Source organism: Macrobrachium rosenbergii, chromosome 54, assembly GCF_040412425.1.
Source record: "Macrobrachium rosenbergii isolate ZJJX-2024 chromosome 54, ASM4041242v1, whole genome shotgun sequence".
NCBI lineage: Eukaryota > Metazoa > Arthropoda > Malacostraca > Decapoda > Palaemonidae > Macrobrachium > Macrobrachium rosenbergii.
This window is the reverse complement of record NC_089794.1, coordinates 27,025,698-27,041,364: the sequence shown is the minus strand read 5'-3', so window position 1 is coordinate 27,041,364 and position 15,667 is coordinate 27,025,698. Positions and strand designations below refer to the sequence as shown.

Here is a 15,667-nt window from a genome sequence, read left to right as displayed (position 1 = left end):
GAATCTTATTTTTTTACAGATCAGAATTAATTGTATTATTTCTGGAACTTCAAAAGTTGAAGCGATGGTGCATTGCACTACTACCCTAAAACAAGTCTCCTTGTACTTTAATAGTTTACTTACATTTTTATTTATTTATTTATTTGTTAATTTATTTTTATTTTTTATTTATTTATTTATTTATTTATTTCCTAATATCCCTCTGTTACATCTTTCCAACAAACACTGTATTCTGTGGAATCTTGAATTTCAAGTTAGTGGCGCTTGTGGGCTTGTTCAGTATGGAGAGGGTCCATCTTCTAAATAATAATAATAATAATAATAATAATAATAATAATAATAATAATAATAATAATAATAATAAAATGAAAAAAAAATAATAAAAATAAAATGAAATAATAATAATAATAATAATAATAATAATAATAATAATAATAATAATAATAATAATAATAATAATAATAATACTGTATTGTAACCGAGCTACAAGATCCTGTATCCATTCCATTAGGGAGAAATGACATCATTAACAGCATCATCATTATTATGCTCAGAATCTTTAAAGATTCTTTGCATAATGAAGATAATTATGCTCAGCGGTTATTAATGTGGCTTCCCAAGAGTCTTACGTTTAATAAATTGCATGGTGGACGGCCGAGAGAGGATATTTCCTCATTATGGCGAAAATATACTTTCAAGGAGACGAGGCTGTATCAAGGGGCTTTCTGATCTTCTTATGTTTCTGTGTACACACACACACACACACACACACACACACACACACACACACACACACACACACACACACAAGGATACGGAAGAAGTGTCCCAAATAAATGGTTGGAATATGTAAGTAATGTTTTTATGGGCCATTTTATCTTCATATATATATATATATATATTTTATATATATATATATATATATATATATATATATATATATATATATATATATATATATATATATATATACATACAATCACACACATCTGTATATATATATATTTGTATATATATATATATATATATATATATATATATATATATATATATATATATATATATATATATATATACTGTATATGTACAGTATATGTTAGTGTTCATTATTCGTCAATCTGAAATATAAAGAATAAACATCGCACCCCCACCCTCTCTCTCTCTCTCTCTCTCTCTCTCTCTCTCTCTCTCTCTCTCTCTCTCTCTCTCTCTCTCTCTCTCTCTCTCTCTCTCTCTCTCTCTCTCTCTCTCTCTCTCTCTGTATACATTCATTAACCTGAAAAAAATTCATTATGATAATGCATTAAACATATGTAATACAAGATCCCGTCTAAAAAAACACACACCTTAACTTTAAACTATATGACCGTGAACTTTTTTCTTTTATTAATCTTTAAAGAAAAAAGTTATTCAGGGCCACTTAATCAATTACCTGATGAGGGAACTAATTTCGAGACCTGATTATGTCTCTCATCAACCTAAGCTCTTATAATCTCGTAATCACTTTCGGCACGAACGTTTCCTGGCTAATCAGAGCTCTCTCTCTTCTCTCTCTCTCTCTCTCCCTCTCTTTCTCTCTCTTTTTAATTAGTGTGGATAAATGCCCTTATTTAATAAAAGTCTCCAGTCGTAAATCACGTCTGTAATTCATTTTTTTCACTTCTTTTTGTCATTAGTTAATTCAGTGTCTTAATTGGTCCTAATAGTTTAAAGTGAGAATCATCTCCTTAACGAAATGGTTCTGATTAGCTTTCTCAAATTAACAAAATTGACGTGTGACTTAATTTATTTCTTTCTTTGGCGCTTCTCAACATATTTTAGGCTTTTGATTAATATTCCTTGCGCTCATATTTTAATTAACTCGTTATTTAACGGATGAAACAGTGTCTTAAAAAGCACGTAATTATTATTATTATTCAGAAGATGAACTTTATTCATGTGGAACAAGCCCATCTCAGGGGCCTTTGACTTGAAATTCAAGCTTCCAAAGAATACGGGGTTCTTTAGAGAGCAGTAACAGAAGGTAATGGGAAATATAGAAAAAGATATCACTTATTAAAGAATAAAAATGAAATTAACAAATGAATAATAGTGAGTAATGAGAAAGCATATGGGAGAAAACTTCATGTTGTTAGCTTACATATAAGGAAAATTATTCCATAATTTATTTATGTTGATTTTTAAGTTAATAATGATTAACGAGAAAATTATTCCTTAATTTATTTATGTTTATTTTTAAGTTAATAATGATTAACGAGTAAAGGCAGCCTATAAATAAATATTTTCACTGTAAAACTGAGGGGATTTGAATGTTTAATTCAGCAATGACAAGAAATATTAGGTAAACTAAAATTAACTATAATTTTTTACAGGTTAGATAAAACGGAAATTCTGCAACATACCTGTGGAAGACCAAATGAGGTATCCAAGAAATGAGCATCAGCAAGGAAGCAGAAAATATGTTCCAGCAATAGACACGAAAACAGCAAATGATTTCTATTGGATGTTTTGGGAAAAAAAACTAAGCATCGGTGAAATATTTTTCGCCTGTTTTGGGATGAAGGTAAAAGTAACTGATATTTTTTATCTTGTTTTATTTTGTGAATAAGTGATAATGAAGGTAAACTTTTGGAAATTATAAAAAATAAATTATAAATTTAAAAAGTTTGTATATATATATATATATATATATATATATATATATATATATATATATATATATATATATATATATATATACATGAATATATATAATTGTACTGTGCATTCATATGAAGAGACAGGCGCACCTCATTTAAACAGGATTCTTTCTAACAGAGATTTTATTCACAAAAGTTACAAGCTTTCAGGGACTAACTGTCCCCATCGTCCGGATGATGGGGACAGATAGTCTTTGAAAGATTGTAACTTTTGTGAATTAAACTCTGCTAGATGCTATCCTGTTTAAATGAGGCCTTGTTAATCTTCATATATATATATATATATATATATATATATATATATATATATATATATATATATATATATATATATATATATATATATATATATATATATATATATATATATATATATATATATATATACACACACACACACACATACACACACATACACACACACACACACAAAGGTAAGTGAGAATAACTTAGTACACTGACGACTTCTACATGTTTAAGAAGACTAGATATGACTAAAGTATGCAAAACAATATTTTTCAAAGAGTAATTATCATTTTTTAGTTTTTTCTTCATGTATTAACCACCATCCTAATTTACTCGGACCTAATTTTCTTTAAACCTAAGCCGATGACTTTTGTCTCCTCAAATCCCCACATAATCGAACCGAGGAATCCGGGACAAAGACGCCTCAATATCTCTTAGGTAAAAGTGAGAGCCAATTTCCGCATCCATCTAGATAATTGCCTCTCTGGCTGGTCCATTGTGATTAATGCGGCTTCACTTCCCATCAGATCCTCATCTTATAACAGATGTATCCCTCTCGCTGCTCCGAAAGATATTTAATCATTTCTTGTACTGACAGTGACTAAATGGGGAGGATTCTGTTCGCGTCGTAGATGAATTGTCTTTTACGAGAGACAGATAGGCAGACAGACAAACGACAGACCGGGGTACAGACGTAACAGTAGTTGGGAGGTAAAGGATTCACTGGCCTATGTTGGAATTTAGCTCAGTTTAGTTGAGTATCTCCTTGAAGTTTGGCAAGTCGACCGTTTTCTTTGCTCCATTGACAGATTAACATTAGATTGAATAATAGTTATTTTTTTATTGAAAATGATGCTTTATTTTTCTGTAGTCTTATATTGAAATTAACTATCAGGGAATATATATTATAATTTGTAAAGATTTAAGTGTGAGTTCCAATTTCTTTTTACAGTTATCTTTTTGTTATGTAAAATGTTGATGTTTTCAGCCGTTCCAAGGGCAACTCCATACGACTACTACTACTACAATTGCTGCAGTAAATTAGCAGAGACGACACGTCACGAGAGTGCCTCCTGGCTTCCTTTCTACCCAGTTTTGTTGCCCAGACGCGGGATTGCTAATGACGAAGGACCTTATGTAAGTAAATTGATTATCTTGGTTCATATGGTAATTAGTGACGATTTGGTTGCAAGTTCCATTCAGTTTCCATTTTATTGGTTTCCTTTTGTTATGCAAATGTTGATGACGTTGTTTGGAGACGTTTCAGAGGTAAGACCCTCCTCCTCCTCCTCCTCCTCCTCCTCCTCCTCCTCCTCCTATAATTCTATGTCAGTAAACAAGAAGAAACAATTCTTATCGAGAGTTTCCCCCGTCTTTCTCTGTGTCCTTCTCCGCCATATTCTTGTTTGTCTGTTGTTTGTCGTTTCCTTTGCCTTGCCACGGATGCTGAAACGCCTCAGCAGGAGGAGAGAAGATTTCACAAAGGCAGTGTTGACGTAAGCGTCGCCTCTTTATCGTTTGAAGATATTAATTATCAGAGAGGAAAAAGCAAGTCTTACAAATAAGAAGTGATGATGCAGCGTCGATGGGAAAAAAGGTGTATTAGAAGAAGAAGAAGAAGAAGAAGAAGAAGAAGAAGAAGAAGAAGAAGAAGTCTTTACCATCGAAAAATAGTAATTCCCGCTCATTAAGGAGCCAATTAGTCTTGAATGTATTAAAATGTTCCAATAAAAATTCGAAGCAATATGGCTGGTTGTAAAAGTAATGAGTATTCAGCATTCAATAAGGTATGATGAAATTCAGACTCAATCTGCACACTATAACAAAAAGATAGAGTTGGATTATATCACCTTCATATACTTCAAAATGTAAATTATCTTTATCTTTGATGAATTCTTAAATAGCAATAGCAGTTGGATCAGCAGCAACAGGAGCAGTTTTCGTAGCATTAAAAGTAGTAATCTTATTCTTTATCAAGAAAAGAGGCCGTGGATAAGTACAAAGGAGTCTTATAAGTCATTTTTAAGTATCAAAGTGTCGTTTTCTAGAATCAGGTTTAATACTGCTCAGTTTGGTGGGAGTTTTATCTTGGCAAATGACTAAAAGTTTGCCTGTTGCAGTTGTGGGATCTTCTGATCTCCGAATATTTAAACGAGGAGCAAGTTCATTCCTGCTCTCTGCTGCTGCTGCTTCTGCTGACGTCTCTTGAATTCCAGGTGCATCTATTTTATTTTCTGTTCCCTTATATTTATTTATTTATTTATTTATCTCCTTTCCCTATGAGTTGTGTCTCAATGCAGGTTGATTTTCTTTGGAACCTTTTGGGTTTGTAGTCGTCTGCTGACTCTGTCCATGTGGGTTTTGAGCTGAAGAAGATTTACGGAAAGAAAGAAAGAATAAAGAAAGAATGAAAGATGAACAGACAGACAGACCGTCTCGGAAGTAGACCCACCAGGTAAAATGGAGCGCATTCCATTTGTTCTCGTTACGAGATGCACAAACTTTCTCGAGACTCGGCTTTCATCTCTTTGTAACGGCTCTCGAGGGAATCATTGCCATCAAATTTTCCACGTTTATTGGTCTTGCGAAACACGGCAGAAGATCTGTCAAATATCCAGGCGTCTGTTCATTTGTCGGAAATGTGAGAGGTTGCGCATCTGCTTTATGCGCTGAGACGAAAGATTGAAGGAATTTATAACCTTACATGGAAGTTATAAAGCCCTGCGTATTAAAGATATAATTTTTCGTTTTATTAGCTCGACAGATTTCATGTTTTCTTGCTGAAGAAGGTAGACGGTTTGCAGACATTCTCTTCTGCTGCACTGCTGCAATGCTGCAGTAAATGTCCTTCTTTGCAGCATTTTTTTTTACTACCCGTCTTGTTTGTGTGTCATTCTCGTTTTATGTATTCTTAAACAACTTTTTCAGTGGGTTTCCGTTATATTAAATTTTATTTTTAAAAATGTTTTAATGGCTCTACTTTATATTAAATTGCATTATATCAAATCTCTTTTTAGGTGTCTGAAGTAGTTCTCTAAGACCTTACGTATATTTTTGTCCAAAATGGAAAAGTCCTTCAGAAAAAAAATTTATTTTTATTATTTTTCCATGCGTTTTTAGTGATTTTTTCAAAAATCTCAAATGCTTCATATCTATTCATATTACTGTTCACTGCCTAAATCAACTGTGAATATTTCACAATTTTTGAATATCTTGTCTGTTTGTGTACTGATGTGAAGCCATTATCATACACGACCTTGAATTAGTTTGCTTTAATAGAGAAAGGAAGTTTTTTCTTTGGAAAGATCAATATTTGCCACACTGGAAAGTTAATATAGAGAAATGTTTATACATTTCTATATAGACAAATCTCTATATTAACTTTCTCGTATGGCAAATATTAATCTTTCCAAAGGGAACATCTTCCTTTCTCTATTCACACAAACTGATTCAAGGTCGTGTATAATAATGGCATGAAATCAGTACACAAACAGAAAGACATTCCAAAAATTGTGAAATATTCACAGTTGTTTTAGGAACTCAACAGTAAAAAGAATAGATATGAAGTATCTGAAATTTACTTACATTTCTATATGCACGCAGACATTACAGACACTAGTTATTTTCACGTCATAAGAGATATTTTTCTTTCTTTTCTAAATTGGAAGCTGAAATGGTTTCGCTCAGCAAAGGGATGGAAATCTCCCTGTAGGCCTACGGCATGTACCATCTTAATTTACAATTCATGTAGCCCTGAGTGGGAGCCAGAATCTTCAAAAGAAAAATTTGTTATGAAAATGAAATTTAATCTCCACAAAGTGCTTAGATTTTTTTTCTCTGAAGTGCCTTGCCATATGTTCTGAAATACTAAATCAGTCTTTTCCTTGTCTTGTTTATTTATTTACTTGTTTATTTGTTTATTTATACATTTATTTATTTATTTCTGTTTATTTGGGTTGGAAGGGAGAGGAGAGATACTTTGATAAAACAAAAAAAAGAAATGTTCAGCATTGATACTTTCACTTAGACTTTAGCTCAATACCAACAAAAGACTGTTTCTTTCAAGTATATGTATATACATACATACTTAAATACATATATACATATATATATATACATATATACTATATATATATATATATATATATATATATATATTTATATATATATATATATATATATATATATATATATATATATATATATATATATATATAGGAATATATATATGAATATAGATAGATATATATACATGGTTTCTGTCTTGTAGCCAGCAGCCTTTTGTGTAGTAACAATTACAAAAATTTTTCTCCCATCGCACCCTATTTTTGCAGTTGATATATAAATCCCAGTAATTTATCGCCAAAAGATGAAGGGAGGTCAGATCCGTGAAGCCGACCCCAAGGACAAGAATTTCACAAAACCATCTGCGTTCCCCCACCTTCGACAGAAATGCTTGGAAACTGCACTTTCGCTCTCTGTTTCTCGTTTTAAATCGAGAGAGAGAGAGAGAGAGAGAGAGAGAGAGAGAGAGAGAGAGAGAGAGAGAGAGAGAGAGAGAGAGCCTCAACAAATCCTTTTAGGTCAGACTTCTTCTGGCTGAGTTCAACCTGACTCTCTGACTGCTGCTGCGAAATTTCCAACATTCGGGTGATGCTTCATTTTTACAGATCTTGTGCAGTGTATTCGATAAACGCCTTTGACCTAGAACGAAGATGGATTCGTGCAGGCATGAATTATTATTTAGAATCAGCTTGATAATATTTTCTGTAAAAGAAAGAGCGTGAGAGGGATGCGAATGACTCTGTAACTGTCCTGATATGGCAGTTTGAATTCGATGAATGCCTTTGTCTTAGACAAAAGGTTGTTTTCTGAAGGCGTGACTTGTGATTTGCAATTACCTAGTTATTTACTGTATAAAAAAAATGAGAGAGCGACGGAGATATGAATCACTGTGGTTGTTCGTATTTTCAGTTTTAATTAGCGTTTGTAATATTAACAATAATAATAATAGTCTCTAAGGAAATCACCAGCTAGTGAAATTCTCACTGATCTTGTTTCATAAAATTGCTAAACAGCACTTTGCAGATTTCCACTTTTATATATATATATATATATATAGTATATATATATATATATATATATATATATATATATATATATATATATATATATATATATATATATATATATATATATATATATATATATATATATATATATATATATAAGTTGACTGAAACATGTTAATTGAAGCACTGGAAATTTCCACTTTCATCTAAATATTAGTTCAATGAAACGTCAGATCAACAGATCCTCGAAAAATAACATGCAGTAATCAGTACATCTTTTGCCATTAGAGGCCATCACTCTTTTGCACAGCCAGAAGATATGTAAGGCAACATTATTCAGTAATATGCAACGGGCGTATGCAAATATCCAAATCAAAGAATAACAGATGTGAAAAAAAGATAATTTACCTTTATCATTTCAACTTTTGCCATAACAGGCCATGATAACTCTTTCGCATATCTAGAAAATATCTGAGGCAACAATATTTCAATAATATGCAACAGAAGTAGGCAAATCTAGTTTACAATTTTGTTGCAACTACTTTTCATCCCTCGTGCCGTGCCATTAAACACTCCCCCTCCGACCCAAAATGGTTTTCCAGCCGAACGATTAATTTTCTGTTGCAATACGATTTTCTGCTTCTTCTTCTTTTTTTTTTTAGTTCCTTGCTGTTTTCAATACGATTTCCTCCTCCACCCCTTCTGGTTCAAGCGAGAGGTTATTGGTAGAACGAAGTTCCCGGTAATGATTTTCTTCCGTTCCATTAACTCTGACAAATTTTAAAGAAATGACGTCTTTCAATGTGCGATGGAAAATTATATTAAGCGCTAATGGTTTTAGTTAGTTTTTTTTTTTTTAATTGGGATTTTTTTTCTGGCGAGATAACTGGGGAGGTGGTATGCTCGTTAAGGTTATTTTAAAATGAATTAATTTATTTCTTATCAGCTGCAATATCAATTGGAAGTATGCTTCTTTGCCGAGGAATATGATGAGTGTGTACATACACACACACACACATACATATATATATACACACAGACTAAATACACACAAAACAAAGCCACTACAACACCTTCTAAAACATAACAAACATCTCACACGTCTCGAACTCTCGCCCTACCCCGCGCAACAACTTCTCGCTGCTGGGAAGAAAAGGGCGTTGGGTCGGGTATGATACATGAAACATACGCTACCGGGGTCTAAGCGATGTCAGGCAGGGCAGCCGATCGAGACTACAGGTCTACCCCAAAGCCAAATCAAAAGTCCTTCAAAAGAAGGCAGCTTACCCCATACAAAAATGGGAAAAAGCACGTTAAAAGAAGAAGAAGAAGAAGAAGAAATATATATATATATATATATATATATATATATATATATATATATATAGAGAGAGAGAGAGAGAGAGAGAGAGAGAGAGAGAGAGAGAGAGAGAGAGAGAGAGAGAGAGATATATATATATATATGTATGTGTGTGTATATACATATACATACACACAATTACACACACACATATATATACTGAAAATATTCTTAAATTTCTGTTTCCTATTTGCATATGAATATTCATCAGCTCTTAATTCCATTATGATAATGATCGGGTCCACTTAATTTCATTAATGACTCAATCACATAATACTTAATTGAATAAACATTTCCTCGGTTTTTTTACTTCTTTCAATAAATATCAATTATCGCTTATTGAAAAGTCAAAGGAAATACAATTATTCATACACAGGCAGCATTGTATTCGTAATTCTTATGATATACTTCAGCAAGATACACTGAAAAGTACGTATTGCAATGTTAGACTCTTGGCAAAAATTGCGGTTATTTGCCAATAAAATTACTGTTATTTATCTGTTACATAACGTAATGGGAATGACATTACAAAGCAAATAGGTGACAGCTGCTTATTGATGTCATTTTTAAATACCTTCTGATATATTGTTTCTCAGATAAAATCAGCAATTATTTCCAAAGTGAAACGACGTATGATCTTGACACCTTCACAAATTAATTGCAATGAAACAAATAATTGGTAATTAGGATGTAATTACCGATAAGATTGTATGCAAGGGAAAGTGTTTTATTTATTACAAATGTAAATGATAATTTTTCGAATACCTTTTTGTTTTTTGTTTTCGGGGAACTAAAAATACAGAATATATATATATATATATATATATATATATATATATATATATATATATATATATATATATATATATATATATATATATATATATATATATATATATATATATATATATATATATATATATTATATACATACATTCCTTTTGAAAATCTGTTAAGTTCCAAGATTAACCTTTCCTGCATTTTAAAAAAAAAGTTACGAAGGATAAAGGAAGTACCATTTACGAGAATATTTTTAAAACAAATTAATTTCAACTTTTACCTTTTTAAAAGACTTTAACTTCATACTACAACTCATCTACGGTTCCCAAGCCACGCCAATAATTTTACAAGCGCAGTATTCAGCGTCCTTTCCCAAGCAAAGCGAGTTTCCGGTCGAAATGGCCGAGAATAGATTCTTGTAACCCGGACGTTCGAGTTTTTCCTTCTTCCCCCCCATTCCCACCCCCTTCCCCCCTCCCAAGTGAGTCATATCTCAGCAGTATTATTCACGGTCCGAGAATTTAAAACACCATTTACTTCTCGTTATGCGAAAGGCGGAATAATAGAGGAGGGATTCAGAGTGAATTTTTTCGGAAGGAGGAATTAATGAATTCGATCCTTTCCCACCATAAAGATTCCTCCTTCTTCCTTCTTCCTTCCGCCTGAATCGACAGTATTTCATAAGTTTTTTTTTTTGAGAGCCATTCGGTGAACTGTGTGTGTGTGGTTCGTGGGGCAGCGGATTTGGTTGTGGTCGAGGACAAGGCGAAAGGAATGCAGTTGTGTGTCTTACTGTAAAATTATTGCCAGGTTGGTATGGTGCTACCATGTTAATTAGAGGTACATAAACACACAACAGACATTATATATATATATATATATATATATATATATATATATATATATATATATATATATATATATATATATATATATATATATATATATATATATATATATATATATATATATATATATATATATATATATATATATATATATATATATATATAAAACCATTGATACTTGATTGATTGATCAGTCAACAAACAATCAAAGGTTAGGAAACGAAAGCTCTCTCTCTCTCTCTCTCTCTCTCTCTCTCTCTCTCTCTCTCTCTCTCTCTCTCTCTCTGATGTCGCTGGAGCTGCGGTATTATGCATTTCTTCATCGCTCTTAAGTTCTCTCTCAGTCGTTTGTGTATATCTGTGTATTCTTCACCACCTAAAGTATTTCAAGAATTCATTGTCTTTTGTTCTAAATTGGAGTTAGTAATTCATATCTTGAACTTAAATGAAAGGTAATGCAATTAAAGAAAGATTTACCAAAAGCTCTGCTTGGTATTTTATTAAATTAATTGCTTATGGAAATAAATGCAATTAGATACAGATTTTGACGAGGTGCTTTTTAGTTTATTGTTGAAGGAAAAGAACAAAGTGTGGAGATGGGAATTATGATAACTTTTTCCACTAAAGTTAATATATATACTTTGAAAGAACTTTAAATTTCCAAGTCAAAATTACACCTTTCTAAAAAATAAAAAAAGTATGTATTGATGTCATTTTTTTAAATACTTCTTGATATATTTTCTTTCAGATGAAATTAGCAATTATGTGTATTAACGACATTAAAAAAACATGACTTTTCCACAAAGTGTCTGCAACAGCACAAATAAATGGAAATAAAAATATAAATACTGATGAGATAATATTAACGTATTAGTGTTTATTTCTTCCAAATGTAACTGAAGTGCAATGCCCACTTGAAAATGATTCATTGTTTGCAAGTCTAACTGAAATGTAACTAAATAGACTTTCTCTGTGTAAAAGCTTTGCATAGTCAAAAGACCTTTTGACTCTCTTAGTTGAAGATAAAAACAAATGAATAACTTGAAAAGTTTCCCTCTTGGAGAGAAACGATCTAACTGAAACGTAAGTGAAAGTAGAAGAAGAGCGTAATGTTTCTCTAAACAGAAAGCTTTACGTGTTGGAAAACATTACAAGTATTTTTTATGTTAATACATTGTTTCAACTAACTTAAAAAGCTTCTTTCTTGGAGAGAAACGATGTATCCCAGCGGGCAATATTATGTACAGTTCTCACCCTAAATTCGAAATCTTTTTCTCCCAGGTGACAACATTCCCCCGTGGCGTATGATTCGTGGACTGGGAGGCAGCAGGCAGTTGATAGGCTCATTTCCGGCAAGACCTGGTGACGAGAGGCAGGTACAAACCTGGAACACCTCGGGAGGTCGACTGACGTCGCCGGAAATCAGTCGTTTTTGGCCCATGGCGGTGCTCCTTCCGGTCCAACTCGTGGTGATGATTTGGAGGGTCCTTGACTCTAAAAGGAAATGGAGGTTTTTCGTGCTGCCAAAAGATGTGTGGGACTGAGAGGAGACATTATTGTTTATTGTCAGTTGCAATGAATTCTGAAAGGCGTAAGGATTGTCTTACTGTCTGTGGAGTTTGCTTGTGTTTATAAACACTGCGACGAACTGACTGAATTGAAAGGTAAGAAATGGCTTTGGAAACATTTGATAAAATATCATAACTACTTTGCCATCATTGTATCCAAATTTTAATTTTAAATTTCCTTTCTCCTGTCAGACTCTCTCTCTCTCTCTCTCTCTCTCTCTCTCTCTCTCTCTCTCTCTCTCTCTCTCTCTCTCTCTCTCTCTCTGTCAGACACACACACAAATCCACTATCTTAATATTTTTTTAATAACAGCTTTATTCCTTCATTAGGAATAACACAGATATTAATTGATAAAGTATTAAAAGCATACCATGGAAGAGAACTTAGTGAGGCTTGGTATGCAATATTCACAGTTAATTGCCTGTTTATATATTTATAAATACTGAGTTGTTATTTAATTACAATTCGGTCAAAATTAATTCAAGTTCATTTATATCATGAGTATATCATTTCTTGTTTGATTTGAAAAACCAAAGAGAAAATTGAATCAATAGTTTAACTTAAGTGAAATTAAAGAACAATAAACTTTCTTCATTTTAATCATTAATAAGCAGTTACTGATATCATGCTTTAAATTCTCCAAATTTTCCAGCAATTTCTGAGGCTTTTCTCTTCAACGGAATATCGGAAGCTGCTTCTCCGAGAGCTGACAAAGGCGGGAAATCCCTGAACTGTCATTGGCTGTTGAGAGTGACGCTCACCAGACGACATCTTTGACAATATCATCGTTCCTTTAACATATAACATCAATATAAAACGTTTTGATATTTCTTTAGGAGCTGATAAGAAACATTGTAAAGAGGTAGAAACATAATCAAAAGTGTTTCTCTTTGTTGCACATGTATCATTGCGTCAGAAATCGTTATCATTATTAATGACACCTTTTCTAAAAGAATTATTTAACCTGAATCTCGAATACGTGGCTGTTGCCATAGCAACCACTGTTTACATTGACCTAAACAGTCTCCATGGATCGCAAATGAAGGAGATCAAATAGAAAAATCGATCTTCCTTTCAGCTAAATTGCTATTTAAGCAAGAGAACTTTGCCATAATAAGCTTTGTTGATTGAATTGACATCAAAAGATCACGGTAAGGATGACGAGTGTTCATAAATCAAATAAAAGAACAATTTCGTAGGATGTTTGACACCTGACAATTGGCAATAATGCCAAGGATGCATCAACAGTTGAAAAGAGCAACTGGTCACCCTTAAATGTCGAAAAAATGCCAGTGTGACCGCGTTTCCAGACCTTCGATAATTGTTTATCAGTGCTGACTATTTAAACGGCTATTAAGCCGTCGTTTCCAACTGAATGTTGTCGATTTTTTCAAGTTTTGTTGCAAAGGTGTTACAGAGCGTTTTGAAAATGCCAAAGTGTGTTAGAAACCTGTCTTAGAAGGGCAAGGGCTCGGCAAGAGAGTGCGAGGAGCAGTTGGAGAAACCAGTATATGAAGGCTTTACTCATCCTCCTAAGAAGTACTTCTTCGAACCTTACTGAGCTTCAAAAGCATATTTTAACGCTTAGAACGATAGATAGATAAATAGGCTACTGGTGTCTATGGAGAGTGAAAGTGACACAGATAGTGATGATAGCAGTGACGATTTTGTGACCGAATTAGAAGTGTTGGTAGCAGGATGGTCTATGGATCTTGACTCTCCCCCCTCCCCCGTATTGCGAGAATGTATAGACGTTTCGCGACTGAAAGTGCCAGTGCCAACGAGTGCCTTCGGTGAAGAAGGGTGGAAGAGTTACTCGGGGGTAACTTCGGTAGTACAACGACCTGTTGCCATTGGGGAATACTTACAGAAAATGAGGGGAGTTGACCACTTCGACCAAATGATCAAATACTACAACTACAGCCTCATACGGAAGACGGTGAAATGGCCAAAGAAAATGCAGATTTACTTGCTGCAAATTGCATTGCACAATGCATACATTTTGTATCGCAAGTTTACCACAGACCAAAATAGACTGAACCTCTTACATACAGTTTCATGAACTGGCATACACCAGTCTGATGGAATTCAGTCCAGATGATGAGTGGCCTCGTGCTTGTCATCTTGCCATTCCATCCAATGAACGTTTTCCTGCAACTGCTCCGCGTGATCCTGCTGACACTGGACCTGCTTTTGCTGCTGTGTCCTCCTTTAGTACATCAACTCTTGATGCCTCTCCTCCTGCCACTAGCACTTCTGATGACGCTTCTTCTTCTGCTGCTGCTATGCCTTCGTCGGTACCTAAAGACAAGACCCGGAAACTGAATTCGAGGGTCGTTGACCCCATATCTCGTCTTACTCCTGGTGGCACTGTGCACGTGCCAGAGCCACTGTGGCCTCTGTACATTAAGAAGCAGAGAAAGGAGGAAGAGGTGCCGTGTTTCCTCTATGAAGGGCATTCCAAGGATACCACTTAATATTGTGCTTCGTGATAAATATGTAGCTCTCGGCACAAAGACCCAGTGCTTTCGTGATTACCATGCGAAGTGAAACTGCCAACTGACACTCATCCACCACCACAGCACTCCCTCCCCCTAGATCCGGGGCGAAGCAGCTGTGTGAGCATCAGGAATGCCTCCTCCTCCTCCTCCTCCTCCTCCTCCTCCTCCTCCTCCCTCCTCCTCCTCCTCCTCCTCCTCCTCCTCCTCCTCCTCCTCCTCCTCCTCCTCTCGGTCATACGACGTGAACTGCAAGGTCTTGGAAGTAGAGAAGGAGGCGTGAACAAGATGTGAAGTCCAGCATGGTTGGTGAGTACACCAGATTACAGTTCATACGTGTATATTTATATATTTTATATATTTTTTATACAGTGCATTATTTGATGGTATTTTTGTGATTTATGTATGTTCTCATTATTTTCTTGTGCTTTTATGTGTAATGTGCTTTTTTGGAGAAAAGGGTTTATGATTATGAACACAATTAATCATGCATTTGCATTTCAATAATATTACCATTACCGGTTATAAGTATTTTTATTATTTATATATATATTTTTTTCGCAAATTTTTAAATGGACATAACTTTTGACATTTT

The 15,667-nt window shown here is 33.8% G+C and overlaps 1 long non-coding RNA gene across 1 annotated transcript; it reads left to right on the top strand.

Moving 5' to 3' along the window:
• Positions 1-3,682: 3,682 nt before the first annotated feature.
• LOC136834534 (uncharacterized) lies at positions 3,683-15,233 on the top strand. The gene is made up of 3 exons (XR_010851843.1): positions 3,683-4,082; positions 12,287-12,669; positions 13,227-15,233. It is a non-coding gene; the product is annotated as an uncharacterized lncRNA (long non-coding RNA).
• The last annotated feature ends 434 nt before the right edge of the window (positions 15,234-15,667 follow it).